This window comes from Tamandua tetradactyla, chromosome 15 (genome assembly GCF_023851605.1).
Source record: "Tamandua tetradactyla isolate mTamTet1 chromosome 15, mTamTet1.pri, whole genome shotgun sequence".
NCBI lineage: Eukaryota > Metazoa > Chordata > Mammalia > Pilosa > Myrmecophagidae > Tamandua > Tamandua tetradactyla.
In genome coordinates, this window is record NC_135341.1 from 19,397,862 (window position 1) to 19,425,229 (window position 27,368).

The 27,368-nt window shown below is 38.9% G+C and overlaps 1 long non-coding RNA gene across 1 annotated transcript in view; it reads left to right on the forward strand.

Moving 5' to 3' along the window:
• Nucleotides 1-1,503: 1,503 nt before the first annotated feature.
• Nucleotides 1,504-27,368, forward strand: part of LOC143657875 (uncharacterized) — a 31,936-nt gene continuing 6,071 nt past the window's right edge. The window contains exon 1 of the long non-coding RNA XR_013163003.1: nucleotides 1,504-1,602. This is a non-coding gene — a long non-coding RNA (uncharacterized LOC143657875). The remainder of the gene's footprint in view (nucleotides 1,603-27,368) is intronic.

Genomic DNA, 27,368 nt, shown 5'->3' on the forward strand with positions numbered 1-27,368 from the left:
ATATACATACAAACATGCATATAGGCAGGAACTGAATTTTGGTGAGGGGGGAACTGAATAGAAAAAAATATGTAGACTGGCAGGGAATACTCCAAAAATATTCTAAGTGATTAACTCAGGCTAATATAATTACAATAACTTTTATTTATTTTATTATATTTATAATAATAGTTTCCCTTCATTTTGTAAATTTATGGCACGAAACATAACTTTTTAATCAGAAAAGAAAACAAATTGATTTTTTAAAAGGATACCTGTTTATATACGAGGAACCTAACATTTATTCATCCATGCCCATAAAAAGGTATAGATCCTGGATAAAGAATACAAATCAGTGTTTCCTTAAAGACATGATGCTGTAGGGTTGAAGGAGAAGGTAGCTGGGGTCTGGGGTTAGAAGGGTTCAGGTGCCTGGCAGGCTTGGGGTCACCCCACACTGCCATACGAAACCCATGGCAGATATTGCCAGTTGGCTTCAACCCTCTTTCCCACAGAGCTGTGGCATCAAACCTCCCAACGCCCCATCAATTACCAGCAGTTGATTAGATCTGGCACACCGGGAATAACCTGTTGGTCTTTGCTGGCATAATACAGAGGCTCTGTCCACAAGGCACTGTGTCTAGTTGGGAGATTCAGAAAACCTGAGAAAGTTAGAGTAAAAAGATTGCATTCCCAGTTAAAATAACCAAAGAAGAAATTCTATCAAGACAGCCCATGATTAATTACCAAATGAAGTGGAAGAGGAGACTGTTTATTCGGTAGATGAGAACATAACATATTATCCAAAATGTACCAACTTTATCAATATGATATCAAAATATATGGCATAAAAATGTCTCCATACCTCTCACCTTGTGTGCCAGAATCCTTTCCACTGCTGGGTAATCAGAGCTGACACATATCTAGTTAAACAGTGAAACTTAGCAAGTCACCTTGCCTCTCTGGGTCTTATTTTCTTTTACTTAAAAGAGAGTTAAGAGGCTTTGCTATGAGAGATTGTGGCAAATGTAATAATATGTCAATTTTTGAAACTTTGTAGGAGAAAGACATGAAGGTTATTCAAGTATTTTAAAAAGCCTATTTAAAACTGTCTTTTATTTTCACATACTCAGTTTATCCCATCTATCAAATTAGGGCCTCCCTATACCTCTGTTATGATAATACATGTCTTTCATTATACTTGGGAGGGTCTGCAATACAGATGGACTGTGAGATGATAATTAAACTGTAACCCCCCTTTGGGGTGTTTGTATTACTTTCCATTTATAGGTGGATACAGTCAAGGAACAGACTAAGGTTGGAGCCACAAGATAGTTCCTGGATGAATGAATAGTTTCGTTCATTCAGTAGTTAATTTTTCCCAAAAATGGGCTATGCCTATTTCACTTTAATGTGTGAAAGCACAGTGTTGTGCTATGAGGTTTCACAGCTGCAGAACATGTCATAATATTTTTTTACTGATCACCAGATAAGAAGAAAGCAGGGCAGAGATGAATATACCAGTGTCTGGATTGAAGTGTGTCCCCCTATAAGATATCCTAATTCCTGCTGTGAATGTGATCCTGTTTGGAAATAGGACCTTTGAGGATGCTATTCATTAAGGTGAGACCACAATAAATTAGGGTGGGCCCTAAGCCAGTCTATTTGGTGCCCTTTTCTTTCTTTCTTTCTTTTTTGAATGGGTAGGCACTGGGAATCAAACCCAGATCTCTGGCATGGCAGGTGAGAACTCTAACACTGCGCCACCATTGCCTGCCCACTGGTGTCCTTTTAAGAAGAGATAATTTAGGCACAATCAGTAGCAGAGAGACTGAGAGAGAGAGAAAGGAGGCAGCTATGTGATGGAGGCAGAGACTGAGTTATGGGACAAGCCTAAGAACATCATTGATTGCAACAAGTCCCTGCCAGAGCCACCCAGTCCTCACAGGAAGTATGGCTGACACTGTGTTGTGGACTTCTAGTCTCCAGAACTGTGAAGCAGTATACTTTCTGATTTTTTTTTTTTTTTAACAGTACAAACTCCTATCAAAGTTAGTTACAGGCATGATCTGTTCTAAGGCAAAGTTCTCTGGCTCTGAACCTTTCAAAACTTATAACAAGTTATTTGCTGCCAACATACAAAGGAGGACCAGTCAGGGGATACATATACATGTTTCCATAGGGAGGAAAGAACACAGGGGTCCCCAGACCCATACAGTTTCGAAAACTCACAGGGTAAAGTCCACTAGATTTCAAAGTCGGATAAAGCCCTGATTTATCATCAGGGCTTCTCAAAGTGACAGTCCCACACTTTCCAAGCCCCTAAGCAGAGGTCTGCCTCTCTCCGAACACAACCTTGGGGGACATTGGGGAGACCACCATTTTCTCGGCTCCATCCTCTCCAAGCATTGGGTCCGCACTGGGGCTCTCTGCCTTCTCTGGGGCACACACTCAACCCCTCCACATGGTGGCAACCAGGCTGTCCCCAAACACCAAGGAATGTGCTTCACACTCTCCAAGGCCTGAGGCGGCGTGACTCTTCCACTGCAATGAGGTGGAAGGCCCATCCTCTGCCTTCGGGGCAAACTCACCCTCTCCACGGGCTTGGGTGGGTCCACTCTCCTCAACCAAGGCTTCTTGACTTCAGACCTCAGTCTCCAAGGTTTTGCCTCTGAAGTTATTTTTCCTCCAATGTGTCCCTTCTCTGAACCCCCCAGTCCAGACTGGCAGCAGCTCTGTTTATCCAGGTCCCACAGCACTCTCGTTGGCTTTCTATGCAGTAGCCTTGGATCATGCCCATCAGACATAAGGATTTTCCACAAATCCTTCCTGGATAACTCCATGTCTGGTCCTGGCTTTCTCTGAGATGGCTGATTGGTTCCACATCTGGTTAAATCCTCACATGGAGCACTATTCTCTAGGGTCTCCATTTCTAGAGGCCCAGAATTTTCCAGGACATCAATTTCTGGTTTCTTTGTACTCAAGAGTTCAGTCTTCAGCTTATCTCTCTCCGGTCACATTTCACTATAAGCTGTGAGGAGAAACCAGGTTGCACTTTCCGCGTTTTAATTTGGGGATCTCTTCTGCTAAATATCCAAGATTATGGCTTTTAAAATCTGCCTTCCAGTCAAAGCCACTAGTCAATTTTGCCAGATTATCTGCCATTTTAAAACAAGGATCGCCTTCCTTCCAGTTTGCAATAACACATGCCTTATTTCTGCCAAAGGCCTCGTCAGAGGTATCTTCAGAGTCCACATTTCTACCGACAGTCTCTTCAAAACTTTCTAGGCCTTCTCTATCAAGCTTCTCACAACTCTTCCAGAATCTTCCCCTTATCCATTTAAAAAGCTGTTCCAACATGTTTGGTATTTGCAAGCCCCACTCTCTGTTACCAAAATCTGTTCTAGTTTGCTAGCTGCCGGAATGCAATATACCAGAAACGGAATGGCTTTTAACAAGGGGAATTTAATAAGTTGCTAGTTTACAGTTCTAAGGCTGAGAAAATATCCCAATTTAAAAAAAAAGTCTATAAAAATGTCCAATTTAAGGCATCCAGGGAAGATACCTTGGTTCAAGAAGGCCAATGAAGTTCAGGGTTTCTCTCTCAAGTGAGAAAGCATGTGGCAAACACAGTCAGAGTTTCTCTCTCAGCTAGAAAGGCACATAGTGAACACCGCATCATCTGCTAGCTTCTTCTCCTGGCTTCCTGTTTCATGAAGCTCCCCGGGAGACATTTTCCTTCTTCATCTTCAAAGGTCGATGGCTGCTGGACTCTGCTTCTCATGGTTATGTCGTTCTGCTCTGCTCTCTCTGAATCTCTCTCTGAATCTCCCATTCTCCAAAAAATGCTTTCTGATGTTTTAAGTGACCCTATTATGCTACTTTGTCATACTTTGTTGCAGCATCCTTAGGGAAACTAAGACAACCACATCATGTAAATATGTAAGATGGCATTTTCCAGTGCTGTGCTGGAAATCAGAAGATCTGGGTGTTTGTCTTAACTTGGCCACTTACTAAATGTTTGCTCTTGGGGATCATGATCCTCTGTACATCTTCCTTGCCAAGCTCTCACTTCTCCCTCTGTTGGGAAACAGTATCCCAGTTTTCATTTGGGGAACTCCCTTTTTCTCATTCCCACCCATTAGGTCTTGATGCTGGTGGAGGGATGGGCTTATTGACAGGTTCGCACAATCACATCAGCAGGGAATGAATGAGAGATGAGTGTGTGATCCAAACTCCACCAAAGGGAGTGAGAATATTGAGACTTTGCTAGAACTTTTAGGAAAGATTTCTCTTTTTCATGGGAGAGTGCTAAAACTACAGTTGACCATGTAATCATCTGCCTGAGAATGAAGCCAAACCAGAAAAAAAAAAAAAAGAGATATGAAAGAAGAGAAAAATGTATTTCAGAAAAATATGGATTGACCATCTAGATTCAACCATTACTGAAACTAGATGTATCCCCTGGGTCTCAGGGTACTGTGAATCAGTAACTTAGCTTGTTATAGTAAACTCTGAATTAGGGTTTTGTCACTTTCAGTCAGAGTTCTAACCAGGGGGCAAGTTCCTTCCTCTCCGGGTTTCAGGTTTCTTTTCTGTAAAGTGATAGATGTTTTTTAAAATTTTTACTTTGTTTTCTGATTAAAAAGCAATACAACATGTATAATTATAGAATTACAGAAAAGAAAGATGAGGTTGTGTTTATATGTATCATTTAGCTGTTGCTGTGTAACAAATCCCACTCAAATCCAGTGGCTTAAATAATAAGCATTGTTATTTCTCTTGACTCTACCTGTTAACTGGATAGTTCTGCTGATCTGGCCCAGGCTTAGCAGATATGACTTGAGGTTTTTTAATTTTTCTTTTTTTTGCTACATATAGAGATTTTTATTTTTGCTTAAGGTTTATAGATCTCTTAATTAGTAGTTACAGATCTTACATAGTTCAAAATTACAATTTTGTTTTATTTCTTTTTAATTACAAAAAATTGTACAGATCTTTAGAAACACATATCTATTGGAAGAACAAGAACATTGAGAATGTTCAAAGACACTCTGACATTCTGATAAAGAAGGAAAGGCAATGTTAATTTCACTTGAAAAATATACTAATTTTTCCAACAGTTTACTAAGGGCATCTAGATATTATTCGAGAGATTAGTAACACAGGTGTTTACATCAGCCAACTTTCTTGCATGCTACAACTCATATTCTAGTAGGAAAACAGACAAACAATTAAGATAATTCCATATTGCAATGGGTGCACTAAAACAAATGCAAAATGGAAAGAGGATAGAGTAATGAGGAGGTGACTATGTAGGAAGATTGGTAGAGACTGCTTCTCTGAAGAGGTTAAATGTGACTGGGCCTGGTATCCTGATTAACAAAAAAAAAAATCTGCTCAAATATTTCAGATAGATGGAGCTGCAAGTGAAAAAGACCCAGAAGTAAATGGAGAGAATGATCATGAAAGTGTAAAGATCACACATGAAGGAATAAAGTTTGGCTCAGCATCTGAAAGTATACTTAATTGGGTCTTGGTATTCTCTTTTCTTTCTTTTTTTTTTTTTAATTTTTTATTTTTTATTAACGGAAAGAAAGAAAAAAAAGAAATTAACACAACATTTAGAAATCATACCGTTCTACATATGCACTCAGTAATTCTTAACATCATCACATAGATGCATGATCATCGTTTCTTAGTACATTTGCATCGGTTTAGAGGAACTAGCAACACAACAGAAAAAGATATAAAATGTTAATATAGAGAAAAGAAATAAAAGTAGTAATAATAGTAAAAAACAACAACAAAAAAACCCTATAGCTCAGATGCAGCTTCATTCAGTGTTTTAACACGATTACTTTACAATTAGGTATTATTGTGCTGTCCATTTTTGAGTTTTTGTATCTAGTCCTGTTGCACAGTCTGTATCCCTTCCGCTCCAATTACCCATTATCTTACCCGGTTTCTAACTCCTGCTGGACTGTGTTACCAATGACATATTTCAAGTTTATTCTCGAATGTCCGTTCACATCAGTGGGACCATACAGTATTTGTCCTTTAGTTTTTGGCTGGACTAACTCAGCATAATATTCTCTAGGTCCATCCATGTTATTACATGCTTCATAAGTTTATCTTGTCTTAAAGCTGCATAATATTCCATCGTATGCATATACCACAGTTTATTTAGCCATTCTTCTGTTGATGGACTTTTTGGCTGTTTCCATCTCTTTGCAATTGTAAATAACGCTGCTATAAACATTGGTGTGCAAATGTCCATTTGTGTCTTTGCCCTTAAGTCCTTTGAGTAGATACCTAGCAATGGTATTGCTGGGTCGTATGGCAATTCTATATTCAGCTTTTTGAGGAACCGCCAAACTGCCTTCCACAGTGGTTGCACCATTTGACATTCCCACCAACAGTGGATAAGTGTGCCTCTTTCTCCGCATCCTCTCCAGCACTTGTCCTTTTCTGTTTTGTTGATAATGGCCATTTTGGTGGGTGTGAGATGATATCTCATTGTGGTTTTGATTTGCATTTCTCTAATGGCCAGGGACATTGAGCATTTCTTCATGTGCCTCTTGGCCATCCGTATTTCCTCTTCTGGTAGGTGTCTTTTCAAGTCTTTTTCCCATTTTGTAATTGGGTTGGCTGTCTTTTTGTTGTTGAGTTGAACAATCTCTTTATATATTCTGGATACTAGACCTTTATCTGATATGTCATTTCCAAATATTATCTCCCATTGTGTAGGCTGTCTTTCTACTTTCTTGATGAAGTTCTTTGATGCACAAAAGTGTTTAATTTTGAGGAGCTCCCATTTATTTCTTTCTTTCTTCAGTGCTCTTTAGGTTTAAGGTCCATAAAACCACCTCCAGTTGTAAGATTCATCAGATATCTCCCTACATTTTCCTCTAACTGTTTTATGGTCTTAGACCTAATGTTTAGATCTTTGATCCATTTTGAGTTAACTTTTGTATAAGGTGTGAGATGCGGGTCTTCTTTCATTCTTTTACATATGGATATCCAGTTCTCTAGGCACCATTTATTGAAGAGACTGTTCTGTCCCAGGTGAGTTGGCTTGACTGCCTTATCAAAGATCAAATGTCCATAGATGAGAGGGTCTATATCTGAGCACTCTATTCGATTCCATTAGTTGATATATCTATCTTTATGCCAATACCATGCTGTTTTGACCACTGTGGCTTCATAATATGCCTTAAAGTCCGGCATCGCGAGACCTCCAGCTTCGTTTTTTTTCCTCAAGATGTTTTTAGCAATTCGGGGCACCCTGCCCTTCCAGATAAATTTGCTTATTGGTTTTTCTAATTCTGAAAAATAAGTTGTTGGGATTTTGATTGGTATTGCATTGAATCTGTAGATCAGTTTAGGTAGGATTGACATCTTAATTATATTTAGTCTTCCAATCCATGAACACGGTATGCCCTTCCATCTATTTAGGTCTTCTGTGATTTCTTTTAGCAGTTTTTTGTAGTTTTCTTTATATAGGTTTTTTGTCTCTTTGGTTAAATTTATACCTAGGTATTTTATTCTTTTAGTTGCGATTGTAAATGGGATTCGTTTCTTGATTTCCCCCTCAGCTTGTTCATTACTAGTGTATAGAAAAGCTACAGATTTTTGAATGTTGATCTTGTAGCCTGCTACTTTGCTGTACTCATTTATTAGCTCTAGTAGTTTGGTGTGGATTTTTCCGGATTTTCGATGTATAGTATCATATTGTCTGCAAACAGTGACAGTTTTACTTCTTCCTTTCCAATTTTGATGCCTTGTATTTCTTTTTCTTGTCTAATTGCTTTGGCTAGAACTTCTAACACAATGTTGAATAATAGTGGTGATAGTGGACATCCTTGTCTTGTTCCTGATCTTAGGGGGAAAGTTTTCAGTTTTTCCCCTTTGAGGATGATATTAGCTGTGGGTTTTTCATATATTCCCTCTATCATTTTAAGGAAGTTCCCTTGTATTCCTATCTTTTGAAGTGTTTTCAACAGGAGAGGATGTTGAATCTTGTCAAATGCCTTCTCTGCATCAATTGAGATGATCATGTGATTTTTCTGCTTTGATTTGTTGATGTGGTGTATTACATTAATTGATTTTCTTATGTTGAACCATCCTTGCATACCTGGGATGAATCCTACTTGGTCATGATGTATAATTCTTTTAATGTGTTGTTGGATACAATTTGCTAGAATTTTATTGAGGATTTTTGCATCTATATTCATTAGAGAGATTGGTCTGTAGTTTTCTTTTTTTGTAATATCTTTGCCTGGTTTTGGTATGAGGGTGATGTTGGCTTCATAGAATGAATTAGGTAGTTTTCCCTCCACTTCGATTATTTTGAAGAGTTTGAGGAGAGTTGGTACTAATTCCTTCTGGAATGTTTGATAGAATTCATATGTGAAGCCGTCTGGTCCTGGACTTTTCTTTTTAGGGAGATTTTGAATGACTAATTCAATCTCTTTACTTGTGATTGGTTTGTTGAGGTCATCTATTTCTTCTTGAGTCAAAGTTGGTTGTTCATGTCTTTCCAGGAACCCGTCCATTTCATCTAAATTGTTGTATTTATTAGCGTAAAGTTGTTCATAGTATCCTGTTATTACCTCCTTTATTTCTGTGAGGTCAGTAGTTATGTCTCCTCTTCCATTTCTGATCTTATTTATTTGCATCCTCTCTCTTCTTCTTTTTGTCAATCTTGCTAAGGGCCCATCAGTCTTATTGATTTTCTCATAGAACCAACTTCTGGTCTTATTGATTTTCTCTATTGTTTTCATGTTTTCAATTTCATTTATTTCTGCTCTAATCTTTGTTATTTCTTTCCTTTTGCTTGCTTTGGGATTAGTTTGCTGTTCTTTCTCCAGTTCTTCCAAGTGGACAGTTAATTCCTGCATTTTTGCCTTTTCTTCTTTTCTGATAAAGGCATTTAGGGCAATAAATTTCCCTCTTAGCACTGCCTTTGCTGCGTCCCATAAGTTTTGATATGTTGTGTTTTCATTTTCATTCGCCTCTAGGTATTTATTAATTTCTCTTGCAATTTCTTCTTTGACCCATTTGTTGTTTAAGAGTGTGTTGTTGAGCCTCCATGTATTTGTGAATTTTCTGGCACTCCGCCTATTATTGATTTCCAACTTCATTCCTTTATGATCTGAGAAAGTGTTGTGTATGATTTCAATCTTTTTAAATTTGTTAAGACTTGCTTTGTGACCCAGCATATGGTCTATCTTTGAGAATGATCCATGAGCACTTGAAAAAAAGGTGTATCCTGCTGTTGTGGGATATAATGTCCTATAGATGTCTGTTAAGTCTAGCTCATTTATAGTAATATTCAGATTCTCTATTTCTTTATTGATCCTCTGTCTAGATGTTCTGTCCATTGATGAGAGTGGTGAATTGAAGTCTCCAACTATTATGGTATATGTGTCTATTTCCCTTTTCAGTGTTTGCAGTGTATTCCTCACATATTTTGGGGCATTCTGGTTCAGTGCGTAAATATTTATGATTGTTATGTCTTCTTGTTTAATTGTTCCTTTTATTAGTATATAGTGTCCTTCTTTGTCTCTTTTAACTGTTTTACATTTGAAGTCTAATTTGTTGGATATTAGTATAGCCACTCCTGCTCTTTTCTGATTGTTATTTGCATGAAATATCTTTTCCCAACCTCTCACTTTCAAGCTATATTTATCTTTGGGTCTAAGATGCGTTTCCTGTAGACAGCATATAGAAGGATCCTGTTTTTTAATCCATTCTGCCAGTCTATGTCTTTTGATTGGGGAATTCAGTCCATTAACATTTAGAGTTATTACTGTTTGGATAATATTTTCCTCTACCATTTTGTCTTTTGTATTATATATATCATATCTGATTTTCCTTCTTTCTACACTCTTCTCCATATCTTTCTCTTCTGTCTTTTTGTATCTGACTCTAGTGCTCCCTTTAGTATTTCTTGCAGAGCTGGTCTCTTGGTCACAAATTCTCTCAGTGACTTTTTGTCTATAAATGTTTTAATTTCTCCCTCATTTTTGAAGGACAATTTTGCTGGATATAGGGGTCTTGGTTGGCAGTTTTTCTCTTTTAGTAACTTAAATATATCATCCCACTGTCTTCTAGCTTCCATGGTTTCTGCTGAGAAATCTACACATAGTCTTATTGGGTTTCCCTTGTATGTGATGGATTGCTTCTCTCTCAGTGCTTTCAAGATCCTCTCTTTCTCTTTGACCTCTGACATTCTAACTAATAAGTGTCTTGGGGAACGCCTATTTGGGTCTAATCTCTTTGGGGTGCGCTGCACTTCTTGGATCTGTAATTTTAGGTCTTTCATAAGAGTTGGGAAATTTTCAGTGATAATTTCTTCCATTAGTTTTTCTCCTCCTTTTCCCTTCTCTTCTCCTTCTGGGACACCCACAACACGTATATTTGTACGGTTCATATTGTCCTTGAGTTCCCTGATACCCTGTTCAAATTTTTCCATTCTTTTCCGGATAGTTTCTATTTCTTTTTGGAATTCAGATGTTGTATCCTCCAAATCACTAATTCTATCTTCTGTCTCTTTAAATCTATCATTGTAGGTATCCATTGTTTTTTCCATCTTTTCTACTTTATCCTTCACTTCCATAAGCTCTGTGATTTGTTTTTTCAGTTTTTCTATTTCTTCTTTATGTTCAGCCCATGTCTTCTTCATGTCCTCCCTCAATTTATCGATTTCGTTTTTGAAGAGGTTTTCCATTTCTGTTCGTATATTCAGCATTAGTTGTTTCAGCTCCTGTATCTCATTTGAACTATTGGTTTGTTCCTTTGACTGGGCCATATTTTCAATTTTCTGAGCGTGATCCGTTATCTTCTGCTGGCGTCTGGGCATTTAGTCAGATTTCCCTGAGTGTTGGACCCCACAGGTTGTAAGATTTTTCTGTGAAATCTCTGGGTTCTGTTTTTCTTATCCTGCCCAGTAGGTGGCGCTCGTGGCACACGTTTGTCTACAGGATCCACCAGTAAAAGTTGCTGTGGGTCCTTTAACTCTGGAAAACTCTCGCCGTAGGGGAGGTTTGGCAGCCGAAGCGTCTTGGAAGAGTGCCAGCCGGCCCGGGGGTCCGAACGCGGGGAGGTTCACCGGCCGCCGCAACACGTGAGAGCGCCCGACCAAATTTCCCAGTCGGCCCGGGGCGCCAAGCGTGGCGGAAGGGCGCCAGCTGTCGCAGCCCGGGAGAGTGCACTGTTCCCAGGCGGACCGGGGAGTCACGTGTTTGGAAGGGACCCCCTGGTCACCGTTCTCTGCAGTCTGGGGATTTCTGACCCAACTCTTTCAGTTGGTCTGGGGGGCCTCACGTGGTGGGGACGCCAGCCGCCGTGGCCTGAGGGGACCGCCTGCCCAATTCTGCCAGCTTCCTCCTGGGACGGAGGAAGGGAGGGACTCCGGCCGCTTGCCGTCCCGCCCAGGAAAGCCCGCGTCCCTCGGTGTTCTCACCGGAGCTGGTTCTCCCAGACAGTCAGCCGTTCCAGGATGGGGTACGCTGTCCCTTTGATCTCCGTTGTGACTCCGGGAGCTGCTCTGTATTGTCTCCACTCCCCCAGTAGCTGTTCTGGAGGAGGAAAGGTGAGGGCGGCAAGGCTGTCGAGGCTGGTGGCGGAGGAGCCGGTGAAGGCGGAAGAGGGCACCGTGGTGGTTGGAGAGCCGCCGGAGCAGGAGGGGGAAGAGAGGGGAGAAGGAGGGTGGGCGGGTCGGCTGCTGCGGGGCGTGGGTGCCGCGTGGCGGGCCGGCGGAGAAAGAGAGGGGAGAAGGAGGGCGGGCTGGTCGGCTGCTGCGGGGCGTTCACTTGAGGTTTTTAATTTGTCTGTGGTTGACTGGTATTGGCTAGGAGCTGACTGGTCTAAGATGCCTTATTTACATATCTAGTGGTTGCCTGGCTGTCATGTGGAATGATGGGGGTTCTGATAAGTGTGTTTCATCATCCAGCAGGTTAGCCTAGGCTTGTTCTCAAAGTAAATAAATAGTGTCCTATGAGAGTGTGTGGAAGCCTTTTCAGGCCTAAGTTTGTATGGCGCATCTTCACTCCTGCTTGTTCTATTGGACACAGCAAACCACCAGGCCAAGCCCTATTCAGTAGGGGAGAAATAACTCCAAATGTTGATGGGAAGAGTTGCAAAAATTACATTGCAAGTAGCATAGGTACAGGGAAGGGGAATGATTGGCACTATTTTTATCACGGTGTAACTTCATTCTTTCAAAAATAATCACAGCCAATATTTCAGTGTACATTCTTCTGGGTTTTTCCATAATATTTATTTTCTAGATTACATGTTTCTCCAGAAAACATTTTTTCTACTCATTTTTATTTTTGTGGTTATTTTTTGCAGAAAATTGATATTATGATCTTGTCTTGCAATTTATTGTTTTCAACTTGATAATAGATCTCAGACATACTCCCATGTCTATGCATATCAATCTCTTGTAAAGATGTTGAATATAGATGATTTTATTAGCTTTCATATTCTGACTCTGGGATTCTATAACTCAGTATGAACTGAATTTTCAAAATCATCAAGCTCATTTTCTCAAAGTGATAGGAGAACTACCAGATACTCAAGCAGCTAAAATGTTGAGCCTGTAGTCCTAACTAAGCATATGTGTCAGTTCCAAGTGTTGAGTGATTTTACCCTATGGTTAGAAAATGACTTATCATTATAATTATTAATTATTGTCATTATAGTAATAATTAAAAGATTGTTTCTGTTGCAAGTCCAGCAACTGAACCTCATTAGCCCTTGGGAGTCTATGCTGATTGTTCCAGAAATGCAGCTTATCTTCTCATTTGCATCAGTTCAGCAAATATGCTAAAATTGGAAGATAGAACAAGCTACTAAGAATAGGTAACCCCATTGTAGTTTGCCAGGTGCTCATCAAGCTGATTCTACAGCCATCAAGTTAACGAAGGATGATTGTCTCAGGGTTATTTGTCACTGGCTTCTTTCCAGCTCTTTGGTTTTGACAAATCATGAAATCTTGGGTTGTTCAAATTTCTTCAAAGCATGCCCTGATACTTCTTAAGCACCTTTAGCTTGAAGATGGCTTATATTCTAGTAATTTGGAAATTAATTGATTCTTTGCATTGCTGTTCAGAGCTTTTTGGAAAATTTAGCTAATAGGTGTTAATTAAAGAATGGCAAATCAGTTATGGATGCTATGATAAGTGATTCTTCACTAATATAATTGACTTGCAAACTTTCTTTCCTTTTGTGAACCAAAACTTAGCCATCAGTGACATTGAAAGAGAATATTTATCAGATAGGAGCTAAGAGCAAGTTGACTTCTGTGTTTGTTATAAAAAGCAGATTTTTTTTCACTTGTTTATTCATTTATTTATTCAGAAAATATTTATCAGGCACCTGCTATTTGGTGATGCTGCACCATACTCTGGGTATATAAAGATGAATAAAACACAGTTTTTGGCCATCAAAGTCTAGCATTTTAGTAGAGGGAAATTAATACTTATAATGTGATTTGAAGAGTACCTTGGAAAGGAATTGATTTAAATAGTCTAAAAGAAAATTGAGATGGCTTATAAGGCCATCCCAAATATGGTCTGAATTGTGTAATAATAAGAATAGCCAGGCGGGCCACGGTGGCTCAGCAGGTAAGAATGCTTGCCTGCCAAGCCCGAGGACCTGGGTTTGATTCCTGGTGCCTGCCCATGTTAAAAAAAAAAAAAGAATAGCCTATGCGTGCTTCTGTCTTTTCTAAGAATTTTGTTTGAATTAACTCACATAATCCTCACAAAAGCTTATGAGATAAAGTACTATTATTTACCCCATTTCACAGGAAATACATAGAAGGCATAGAGAGGTTAGATACTCTTCTCTCAGTTTTCAGAGCTAGTAAGAGAGTCTGACTCCACTTTGTCTGGCCTGTAACCATTAAGAGTAGCCCAAAAGAAGAGCAGGAAATGATGTCATTTTTTTAAAAAAACACACTGGTGTTGATGATGAAGTACTGAATAAGAGTCAGAAGATGTGACTTTGATTCCAACTTAACCAGTAACTTTTTATACAATTTAGGTATCTGTCTTTCTCCTCTGTAACAAATTACAGCATTGACCTAAATCTCAGATCATCAAGTGGTGTTAAGAATGGTTTGGATATTCAAAACTTTCTGGAAGTGGGATCCAGAAACCACTGAGGGGTGATTAGAGAGGCCAAATATATGGGTTTCTGGGTGCTTTTCTACCACCGTCTTTATTTCAATTGGAGAAACTTAACTCTCATCTAGTTTCGTCCATTGGCGGTTTAAGATCACAGAATCAGAATATCAGGGGCCTTCCATCTTCAACACTCTAGAGGAATGAGATTGAGATTCAGCCAATCTTTACTATACCAGCTGTTCCTCTACTTATAAACTTTCAATCTAAAACTGTTTTCATTTATTTACTGCTTAATGGCTTAACACATCTGTATGCTACCTCTTAAAATTCTGTAGGTTGACTGGATGGTTATTTGGCTGCATTTGGTGTGGGATTGGATCTCTTATGAACCTGTATCAGCTTTTGACTGGGCTAGGCTGGATGACTCAGAGATACCTGTCTCACAGGTCTCAGGTCTCAGTGCTGGCTATGGTTAGGAAGTCATTGTTCTCTACCTCATATCCCTTTATCATCCAGGGGCCCTGCACCCCCCTCCCCCGGGAAACCTTTCCCATCTTGGCTTTGGTTGATTTTCTACATTATTTATATATTTTCTATGTCATTAGTTTCTGCTCTAATATTATTTACTTCATTCTGCTTGCTTTGGACTTAATTTATTCTTCTTTTTCCAGTGTCTTAAGGTGGAAGATTAGGTTATTGATTTGAGATCTTTCCTCTTTTTTAATGTAGGTATTTATGGCTATAAATTTACCTCTAAGTGCCACTTTAGCCACATCCCATAAGTTTTGGTTTTCTGTGTCTTTATTTCATTCATCATAATGAATTTTCTAATTTCATTTATGATTTCTTCTTTGATCCATAGTTTATTTAGGAGTGTGTTGTTTAATTTTCACATATTTGTTCTATCCAATATTGAAATGAGAATACTGAAGTCTCCAGTTACTGTTGTTTAATTGTCTATCTCTCCCTTCAATTCTGTCAGTTTTTGCTTCATGTATTTTCAGGTTCTGTTGTTAAGTGCCTATATGTTTATAGCTATTATATCTTCCTGATGGATTGACCTTTTTTATTGTTATAAAATACACCTCTTTATCTCTAGGAATACTTTCTATTTTAAAGTATGTTTTGTCTATTATTATAGCCACTTCAACCTTCTTATGGTTGGTTTATGCATAATATATCTTTTCCATCCTTTTACTTTTAACCTATATGTATCTTTGAACCTGAAGTATGTCTTCTGTAGACACCATATAGTTGGATCTTGTGGCTTTTAAATAAATCTAGTCTGACAGTCTGTCTTTTGACTGGATTGTTCAGTCCATTCAAATTTATGTCTACCACTTTACTTTTTGTTTTCTATATGTCTCATGTCTTTTTTTCGCCCTCTCTCCTCCTTTACTGGTTTCTTTTGTATTAAGTGAATATTTTCTAGTGTAATATTTTAATGATCTTTATGGAATTATTTTCTTAGTAGTTGGCATGGGGCTTATCATTCTATACATTTTAACTTAGAATCTATTTTATATTTATACAAGTTTAATTCCAGTGAGACATAGAAACATAACTCCTAAACAACTCTTTTCCCTCTTCCCCTTTTTGTGCTATTAGTGTTTTGCATACTGCATCTATATATATTACAAGCCCAGAAATACATTGTTACAAAAATTGCTTATATAATTATTTATCTATTAAAGGGGAATAAGAAAAAGAAGAAAAGCAAGTATATATTTACAGAATTTATTATGTTAGCATTCTTATTTACCATTTCTGGTTCTCTTTAGTTGTTTCTGTGGATTTGAGTTTCCATCTGGTGTCATTTCTTTACTTCAGTATAACTTAGCTCCAACCCACATCTTTTGTGCTTTCATTGTTAAACATGTTCACTTCTATATGTTATAGGCCTACAATATAATTATATACATAGTTTTTTACAGTTACTATTAAAATCAATTAAAAGAAGAAAGGAGAAGAAATATGCATTCGTATGTTTTTTTGTAATTACATAATTATCTTTACTGGCGTTCTTTTTTGTGTGTGTGGATTTGAATTACAGCCTGGGCTTACTTGCTTTTATCCTAAAGAACTTCCTTTAGTATTTCTCATAATGTGGGTTAATGGCCATCTTTGGAGACAATCTACCACAGACTGTTAGAGAATGCAAAAAAACTGTTCACTGGATCAAAAGCATACCAACTTTCCTCACTGCCAATAGATGACATTAGCGGTTCCATCAGTAGGATCATAAAGCACTTATGATGACCTTGCTTGGGACCTTAATTGTAAGTAGAGGAAATGTCAGTAATATTGGGCAACGTACTAAGCAAATCTTCTGGGGAAGAACCCCAGAAAGGTAGGAGGAAAGGAAACTTCCAAGCATGGACTTGGGTCTGTACTGTCCGAGTGCCTCCCTTTGCTGATAATGACCAACAAAGCCGAGGAGGCAAGGCTTTCAGCTCTGGCTCCTTCCCAAGACAAAGAAAATATTCCCAATTATGCTGTGGCAGCTTAAAAATAGGTCATATCTACAGGCTGAGCTATTTTGTGGTGACTCTGTAATCTAAACCAGCTCTTTGCTCTCTGTTTAATTTGGAAAAATCATTATAACAAAACAAAGCCCAATTAGGAAAGACTTACTGAAGAACAGGTAATTACTACTTTTCCACAAAATGAGTATCTTTGGATATATCTGGATGGGGAGAGGCAGTGTCAAACACCTTGGGCCAGGCACTGTGCTGGACATTGTCAGCAATTTCTGACTCATGCTTCATGAAAACAACCCTGTGAGTCAAATATTATTATCTCCTATTGACAGAAGCAAAATATGGAGTCCTGGGAGTTTAGGCAACTGGTCCTGGACACACAGCTAGTAAACATAAGAGTTGAAATTTAGGTCTTTGGATCCTAGCTCTGGGGACAGTTATAAGGGTCAAAAAGGCAAATTTGGGACTGTGAGAGCACCTATTAGTTCTTCAGGTTTAGCTAGAACCATTTTTCTTAAGTATTCCAGCATCCCACCCTTCCATACTCTGCCTGTGTCCAGTATGTGTTCTATGAATGTTTTACAGATAGCCTGATGCCCTAATATAAGTACATTCTATTCGATGACTCACTGGTTTGGAAATTCTAGCAAAATAATAATTGCTTGCTATCTTTCTCATTCATGGAAAGGATCTTGTGGTGCCACATTTCCCTTCTCAATAGAAAATGATTAAAATTGGGATTTGTTTCTGTATGAAAGTTGACATGCTGGTAATGCTACCTTGAATACTTTAATGATTATAGTCTAGCTAATTGGACAACTGGTTGATAGATTAAAAAAATGTTGACCTGACTCTCAGGAGATTTTTATTGCATCAGTGCTTCTACCACCGACCATTGCCTGACCTTGGCAAGTCATTTCATCTTGCTCTATTTCCATTTTTGAAACAAGAAATTTATACAACATACTCTAAGTTTTTATGACCTTATGACTTTGTTATGGCCTCATCAGTTCCTCAGACTCATCAGAGGTTGGGAGAAGAATAACTAAACAGGCTCATGAAATCTGGTTTTTCCTTGCCCTGTAAGCACTATAGCCACTGGGCACACAGCACACTTGCTCAGCTCTTTGGCTGCTTGGCACTTCTTTCCTCTCTTGCCCATCAAAGCTCTCTTTCCAGCCAATTTGTGCACTCCCATTTGAAGCCTTGAACTTTGTTATTCTCTAGTTCTTCTTTTGGATTCTGAATACAAAGATGCTGTTTTCCCAGAATCTTAGTCACAACTAGCCCTGAAACACCAATTTAATGATTATGCCTGCTGCCTTGCTTTGAGCACCTACTATATTTCAATGTTATATCATGTGTTGAATGTCTTCTGTATGTACTGTATGAGCTTGTTATGTGAAATAATTAGAATATGCCAATTTATAGAACCAGAAACTAGAATATAGATTACCATGGGCTGGAGGAGTAGGTGTGGAGCAGGTAATACAGAGTGGGAAGTTAATGCTTAATTGTTTCAGAGCTTCTGTTTGGGGTGATGGAAAAGTTTTGGTAATACATGGTGGTGATGATAGCACGATGTTGTGAAAGTAATTAATACCCCTGAATTCTATATTTGAAAGTGGTGAAATGGGAAATTTTAGGTTGTATATATGTTACTAGAATAAAAATTTTTTAAAAACTGTAGAACTTCAACTCTGCAAGTGAAATCATTGTCCTTCCCCCTACATGAGATATGACATCCAGGGGTGAAAGTCTCCCTGGTGGCATGGGAGATGATTCCCAGGGATGAGTCTCTCCTTGACTCCATGGGACCAGCGATGCCATTCTGACCAAAAGGGGGAAAAGAAGTGTAACAAATAAGGTATCAGTGGCTGAAAGAGTTCAAATAGAGTTGAGAGGCTACTCTGGAGGTCACTCTTATGTAAGCTTCTGTTAGACATTACTGCCTATCATATCTTGCCAAACCCCAACCAAAACCATTCCAGCCGATCCTAAAGAACACCTAGGGCAATATCTAAGATTCTACAAAGTCACTAGGGTAACTTTCCAGAAACCTACAACTTCCCGATGAATCCCTGGACTAGACAAGCCCTGAAATGGAGAGGGGCTAGCCTCTCCAGAACATCAGCTAGTTCCATCTCCCTACCCCATATTATTGACAGCCCTTTCCAACATGAAAGGTTAGAATGGGCATAGCCCAAATATCTCTGAAGAGTGGGAGAAAGATCAAAGGTGATGGTGAAGTTATACAGAGAATTTAGGGTTTAACAAACGAGTATGATTTCTGAATCATTATATTGATATTTCTTTTAGTTTCCAGTATCTTAGAGCAGCTAGAAGTAAAAACCTAAATTTATGGAATTGTAACCCATACCAAACTCTGAAATCTTTTCTGTAACTAATCGTTGCACTGTGCTTTGAAATTTATTGCTTTTTTGTATATATGCCATTTTTCACAAAAAGTAAAAAAAGTCAATTGCAATGATAAAAAAAATATGTATTTCTTCTCACCTCCAATGTTCTGGAGCAGCTAGAACAAAAAATCTGAGGTGCTGGTATGGTAGCCCATGACAGATCTTGGATCTGTCCTGAAACTACTTGTTGAAGAGTGCTTTGAAAACTATTGCTTTTTTCTTTCTTTGTTTTCTGTATATGTTATTTTAAACAATTTAAAAAGTTAAAAAAAAAACAACAAATAAACTAAACATCACAGAACTAAACATTACGAAGAGTGAACCCTAATGTAAACTCTAAACTACAGTTAATAGTAGAATTTTAATAATATTATTTCATCAATTGTAATAAAGCTACCACACTAATGCAAAATGTGAGTAATAGGGAAAACTGTTTGTATGGAGGGGAGTATTTAGGAACTCTGTACTTCTTACATGATTTTTTTTCCATAAACCTACATCTTCTCTAATAAAAAAGGCACTTGACGTAGCTTGTCTCATTTAACCCTTTCAACATACCTATAAGGTGGGTGCCATCATTATCCCCATTATGCAGATGAAAAAATAAAGTTCAGAGAGGGGAACATGCAGAACTGGAATTAGAACCCAGTCTCTCTAATGTCAGGACCTATGCACTCAGCTGCCATGCTTCCTTCTGTGAAAAGTCAAACTGGGAAACCACAGTGCAACTCACCTGGAATGGGTCTAGGTTTTCACCCTGTTTGTCTGCTCCCCAGCATGGAAGGAATAGAAGGAAGATTTGGAGATATCCACAATGCATACTCTGGGGCTTTGGGCAAAATTGGCGAGAATAATTTGAGTCCAGACAGGAAGTTATCTGTAGTATGTAACTAAGCACCATTTATCAACACAGGAGGTCGGGCTACAGAAAAGACAAATAAGATATGCCTATCGACAGGTAGAGAGAATAAGATTCTCTTATCCTAGTTGGAAGATCTGACAGTTAAGACCAATAATCCAAGCTTTTGGCTATGATGTCCTTTGTCACAACTATATCCAACTGAAGCATATATTCAAGCATGCTACTTTAAAATGTCTTCAAGAGTTGTTTCCATCTTGCAGTTCCTGGAAGCGTGGACCCATAGTGTCTTTTTTCTAGCTATAAAATTTACCGTGGGTTTGCTTTTTTTTTTTACATGGGCAGGTACCGGGAATCGAACCCGGGTCCTCGGGCATGGCAGGCAAGCATTCTTACCTGCTGAGCCACCGTGGCCCACCCCCTGTCTAGCTATAAAATTTGACAGCTGTTCTAACTACAGTGGTCACCCACCCAGTCTCAGATGCTTCCCATGAACAAAACTGAGTGAGACAACAGGGAAGAGACACTTTTCCCTTTCTGCCTTGCTTCCATTCTTTGAGTCAAAGGGAAAGATAAGAGGGAGGAACATTAAAACTGCTTAGACTTTGTATTCCTATTGTTAGTAACTAGCTTGGAAAGGAATATTAAGGAAGGTTGGTTACAACTTTGAATGTCAGAACCAACCAGAAATTGTTGATTCCTACATTGGTATTTTGGTGATGGGAGACAGTTTTGTAATAGAGCTCCTGCTAAAATCAAATATTTCTCTGTAGATCAAATATTCTAGTTTAATAAGTCAATGGCAGGTTATTTTCTGTGTACTTTCCCCCCTTCCATCTCCCTCTGTATACTTTTTGAGCAGTTATAATACATCAGAACTTGAATCAAGCTGAGCAAATTCTCATGTTGCTAGTAGCAATCCTTTATTGCTGCTTTATTCTCTCACTCACCCTTAGTCTTCTCACACAGGGAACAGGCACACACATCACAAAAAAGGTCTGACAAGTGCCTATTGTTCTTCAGGGGCAATCAAACTGCCTTTTCACACATGGGAAAGTGGAAGCACTTACTCAAGAATAAGTCGTAAACATGCACAATACGGAATGTATCCTTCTATGTGGGGATAAATCACTTAAAAATGGTAAATATCTTCTTCTATCCATACCTCTTTTAAAAAAGTGAAACCATTTCTAGAAGTCTAAAGATTCTTTTACAATTCTACATTCAATAATTTTTATGCAAATAATCATTCTTTCCTTCATGCCAAATATGAATAATCATAGTCTTTTCTAAAGTGTAACAAAGAGCTGTTCTAATGGTGTTGTTTTGGTTTTACAGATTTCTTTAGTTAGGGGAACATGTCTACAATAGCCAAACAGGATTTTATGGAGTAATTAGTGGCTTGAAAGAAGCAGGCATGAATGTTTTTTGAAATAGAGGGGGCCAAATGCTTCTGATAAGTAGATACCTTGTGATGTTCTTCCGCTTCCAACAAATTCATTCCCTCTTAGCTGTAACTATTGCTCCTCCTACAGACCCCAATGCACTTATGTTTCTCAGTGGGTGTGCCAGGGAAGAGTGGCCTCAGCGACTTGGAAAGGAAGGTCTAGGTCCAAGGCTTGTCTTTGATTAGACCAAGAAGGTTGTGGCTTTTGTGTGATGACTCAAAACGTTCTGGTGCTGTCCACCTGTGACTTAGACAAGCTCTAGCACTGTGATAATCTCCTTTTCATCCATATTCTAGCAGGTCATCTACAAGCTAAATAAAAAGAATGTTCTTCTTAGATAAATACCACTTTAAGACAAATCTCGTTGTCACCAAATAGAGGTAGAAATTCCCTAATATATAGAAAATCTGGAGTTTTGGAAACCCCTTCCTTCATTTTACTAAGAAGCTTTTTCTACCATCATTAGTTGCTGTACCAGAAACTCTATAACATTGTGAATCTAAGTTTGGCCTCAGTATGGAAGCCCTTTGTGAAATGAGACTTTCCCTGAAGGGTCATGGTAGATGGTTCCTAAAAGGGTTCTCTATGGTCCCTACCTTCTGGTATTCATACTTTGTGTAATCCCATCTTCTGTTCTGAGGGTGGGTTGGGCCCATGATGTGCCTTAGGGCAAAGTGATGGGCATTACTTCTGGGATTGCTGTAATTCTTTCATGCTCTCATTTGCTCATCCTGATTGAAGCCAGCTGACATGAAGTGAGCTGCCATTTGGAGAAGTTTCAAAGAATTAAGAAATCCTCTGGCCAGCATCCAGCAAGGAACTGAGTCCAACTGTCATGAGAAAATGAATCCTGCCAACCACTACATGAGTGAGCTTGGAAGGGGATCCGTCTCCAACTGAGCCTTCAGATAAGACCTCAGCTCTGGCCAAGTCCTTGATTGGCACCCCTGAGAGACTTTTAGACAAGGAACCCACCTCAGCTGCTCTTGGACACCTAGCCCACAAAGATAAAAAATGCAGTTTTAGCCACAGTTGGGCCTTAAAGTAATATTTGCATCCTAAAGTAATATTTAATTGTTAGATTCCACTCTTTGTCCTTATCCTCCAGTTTTGTACTTTTTATTCTTTTGTTTTTGGTTGGACTAAGTGTGTTGTGTATATTAAAAATGAAATACATATTTACTTTTTCAGCATGAGCATGTAGAATTTATATGAATAATTATAATTGTAATTTGTTTCCAACTACAATTGTATCTATCTCCTTAGCTCATTCTGCCCCCCTTTTTTCCCCTTAAAAGAATCATTGAATTGGACATAACTCTTTTTTCAAGTGTCAGAAACCAAATTCAATCTAGCTTAATGAAAAAAGACTTTATGAACTTGTAAGTATTAAAAGTCCAAAGAGGTGGGTCCTGTTTTGAGTGTGGCCAGATACAGGGGTTCAAATATTGGCATTGTTTTAGTTTGCTAATGCTGTTGGAATGCAATATAACAGAAATGGGTTGGCTTTTATAAAGGGAATTTATTAAGTTATGAGTTTAGTTCTAAGGCTCAATCACTCTCCTTACCTCTCTGCCTCCTCTCACCCTTGCTTTCCATACCTCTGTCTCTACATTTGCTTTCTCCTGTCCTATCTTTGTTCCCAGACTGAATGTCTTCCTCCTGTCAGCAAAGCTGCCATACCAAAGCTAGAGAATTGAGAGAAAAGGCCAACACGTCTTTTCCCCAGAGTCTGTGTTGGTTTTCCCAAAGGTGTCTGCCTGGTCCTGCTGGATCGTGTGTCCTTGTGTTGGATTGTGGCTGCATTCAGGGTGGGATCATCGGAGTAGCCAGGTTGGACCACACATCTACCTCCTGAGGCAGAGGATTCAGGGTTACCTAGTGGACAGCTCCTGCTCAAGCATTCGCAATTGGGGGAAGGGAAATCCTATGGGCCTAAAAAGTAAGAGATGTCCACTAACTAGGAAGACAAAAATTTATTTCTTAGGGCCATACAGTTATTTATTGTGGCATAACAAACCACTCTAAAGTTAATGGCATAAAATAGCAACCGTTATTATTATTCTTGCTCACACCCCATGAGCTGACTGGGCTAAGCTAGATTTTCTCACTCGGAACTCTAAAGCAGTGGCAGTCAGAGGGTGACAGAGCTAGAGTTATACTCAGGCACGTATATTTTGTGTCTGGACTGGAAAGACTCAAATGGGTGGAAATCCTTGCACATCTCTCTCTCTAGGTGTCCCGCCACCAGATTTCTTCACCACAGCAGTTGTAGGATTAGCAGACTTACATAGTGGCTCCATGGCTCCAGAGGCCCATGTCCTCAGAGGGAGGAAGAGAGATCCAGTGCCTTCTGTGGACCTAGTCTCAGAAATCACACAGCTTTTCTGCTACAGCCTTCTCTTCATTAGAAGTAAGCCATATTTAGGGGGAGCGGAATAAGACTTCACCTCAGGTGAGAGGACTGTCAAAGAATTTTTGGGCAAGTTTTAAAGCCATCACATGGGAATTTTTAAAAAGTTCTGTATATTTATTTAGCACTTAGTTATTAATCTTCTCAGGTTGGATCAGGATTTGACTGAGACTCTAGTGTGCATGACAGAAAGGTGGTAAAGTCAAAGTCCAATACTTGAGGTTTTGAGGTTTTAATTTTCTAGAATGGGTGCACAGGTAGTTCAGTGGTTAGAATTTTCATATGGGAAACCCAGGTTTGATTCCTGGACCATGCACCCCACCCCACCCCCCAAAAATTTCTAGACTAACCAGATAGATTTATCAATTTATTTTGTTAAAATCCCAGTGAGATGTGATTTAATACTGAGAAATTACACATAGGGATATTTGCTGATTTGTTTCCTTATTTTGACTCGGTGGTACTCATTTGGAAGAACAGTATACTTGCTCAGTTACAGGCCAGGCTGTTTCTTCTGAGAGCAAGGTCTTGTATATTTTGTATATCTTCAGAGGTTCTCTTTCTTGTGTAAGTCATCATTTTTACTTAGGGAAGATATTCCAACGGATAGAATTGCTCTGTGTTCTTAATTTGTCTAATCTCATTCATGCCATCATTTGCAGTATATTTCTCAAGGCTTTTGAAATTGCCAGTCATGAGGGATGTGTGTATGTGTGTGTAAATAAATGGTTAAAATGTTTTATTAACAAAAACCTGGTGAAGTAGTCATCTCTTTTCTATCTGAGAAAATTTGAATGGCCGATTTCATCAACTCCATTTGCAACAAATTTGGAGTGTAACTTTGAACATGTTCTCTTTGTACCTCAGTTTCTTTGTTTGGCACAGTTAAATGTGGAGTTTAGTATATTCAAGAGAACATGTCTAAAACCCTAGAACCTTAAAATCTGACAAGCTCAGCTTCACATACACAAAACAAAAGCCCTGCTCTATGCGTGTCTCACTAAATTCCTTCTAGGTATATCTAAACCCCAGAAGTCTTAAAATCAAATATGCTCATTCTCCCAGCAACTAACTCCCTGCTGTACTCTGTGTCACTACCATATGCTTCCATTCTTCCTCTGCTGATAAGATACAGGAAGATATGGAGGATGCAAGGTGGATTTTATGATAGATATCTTTATTACCCTACTGAAGAACAGTAACAGTCCTGAAGAAGGAGAAAAGCAGGTTAGTTTGTCCAGGTTAGTGTGATGCCCCAGTATATCCCAGAGTAATTTGGGCAGTGAATCAAGAAGTATTTGCAGGGTCCCCTTGGGGAACTGGAGAGAAAGGAGGTAATATTCATTTTCTCCATTTGGAGAATTTCTGATATTCTTGCAAGCAATGGGGACAACCAAATCAATAGGCTGAGCTCTTGATCTTGGGGTTTTGGCCCTATGAAACTTATTCCTGCAAAGGATAGGCTAAACCTACTTAAAATTAGGCCTAAGAGTCATCCCCAGAGAACCTCTTTTGTTGCTCAGATGTGGCCTCTCTTTCTAAGCCAACTAGTCAGGTGAACTCACTGCCTTCCCTTCTACATGGGACATGACTCCCAGGGGTGTAAACCTCCCTGGCAATGTGGGACAGAAATCCCAGGATGAGCTAGGACCTGGCATCGAGAGATTGAGAAAACCTTCTTGACCAAAAGGGGAAAGAGAGAAATGAGACAAAATAAAGTTTCAGTGGCTGAGAGATTTCAAATAGAGTCAAGAGGTTATCCTGGAGGTTATTCTTATGCATTATATAGATATCTATTTTTAGTTTATGGTGTATTGGAGTAGCTGGATGGAAGTACCTGAAACTGTTGAGCTGTGTTCCAGTAGCCTTGATTCTTGAAGATGATTGTAGAACGATATAACTTTTACAATGTGACTGTGGAATTGTGAAAACCTTGTGTCTGTTGTTCCTTTTATCCAGGGTATGGACAGATGAGTAAAAGAATATGAATAAAAAATAAATAAATAATAGGGGGGACAAAGGGTAAAATGTATTGGGTAGATGGAAATACTAGTGGTCAATGAGAAGGAGGGGTAAGGGTTATGGTGTGTATGAATTTTCTCTTTTTGCTTTTTATTTCTTTTAACAGAGTGATGCAAATGTTCTAGAAAGTGATCATCGTGATAAATACACAACTGTGTGATGACATTGCGAGCCATTGATTGTACACCATGTTTGTGCATGAAGATTTCTCAATAAAAATATTAAAAAAGAAAATTAAGGTAGTGACCATCATGGAGTTTAGATGCCCCTCTGACTATCTCCAAGAGCATTTCCCTCTCCTGATATTATAGTAAATGTGCATTATAATTTCCTAAAATTAGATGAGCCTCATGATTCACTTTTTGGATTTGAAGGCCATGAGACATCCCTTCAGTGCATTGCCTTTTGTACTATATGACCACAAATGCAGTGAGAGCAGAGAACCAGGCTGACTCTTGTGAAGGGAATCCTCTTAACATCTTTAATCTGTAAATGCAGGGTGCAAACTGAGGGCACCTCTGAGGTCCTTGTCAGCAGTAAACCTTTGCTTTAGAACTGTATTTATCTACCTCTTCATGCAATAGTTAGCTCACAGTGAATGAGTTAATTTATGCAAGCACTAAGAACTAGAGAAAAGAGTATGGCTATTGGATAGAGACAGACTTGACTTTCAATACCAGCTGTACCTCATTATACCTTGGAAATGTTATGTTTGGTCTATCTGCCCGGATCCAGCCAGAAAAACAGAAATCACTCTATATATTTAAAGTGGAGGGAATGCAATGGAGAGAATTCGTTGTAGAGGCTGAGATATCAATAGGAGTCATTGAGGCAATCCAGATACAGCAACAGCAGAAAGTTATTATCACTCTTAAGGTTAAAGGACCAAGAGGAGACAGAAGCATTAGATTTCTGGATCTGGGTTCAACTGGCACAAAGCCACCAGCTAAATAGATTTTGGTTCAGCTGTAATTTCTTTATGTAGGTTGATTTACAAATAATTTCTATTTAATAGTTAGATTGCAAATATTTTTTTCAAACTTATGAGCCCCACCTCACCCCCACCCCTGCCCGGCTCTATCCTAATAACTTCACCCTATTGAAATGAAAGTCTCTGCAATAAGTCATGTTTTATCAGTGGGCAGAATGCATGGTTCATAGCAGATGCTTAAGATTTTCAGCAAAACAAAAATTGCAACGCAAGCATCTGGGGGAGAGGTGGCAGATTAAATTGCCATCACCTTGGGGTGAAATGGCTTATAAAATCCTTTCTTGTACATTGAGTGATGGATGGGCCTGATTTTCCCCAGGGCTTCTTATTCAGAGGTACAGAGAAAGGTCAAAGCTTCTTAAAAGCATGATCAGCCCAGATCTTTTGGCATAATCAAATCACAGAGGTCTGGCCTAAATCTTCCCATCCATGCCAAAGGTATTATCAAGTAGATGGACAATTTCTTGTTCCAAGCTAAACTTGGTATGTGTAGTTCATTTACATTTTTAAGAATCACAAAAACTCTAATCCTGTCTCTCCCTTATAAAAGAAAATGCATCCAGTAATGCAGAGATTTGAAATAACCACAAATTAGTACTGAAGCTGTTCCAGGAA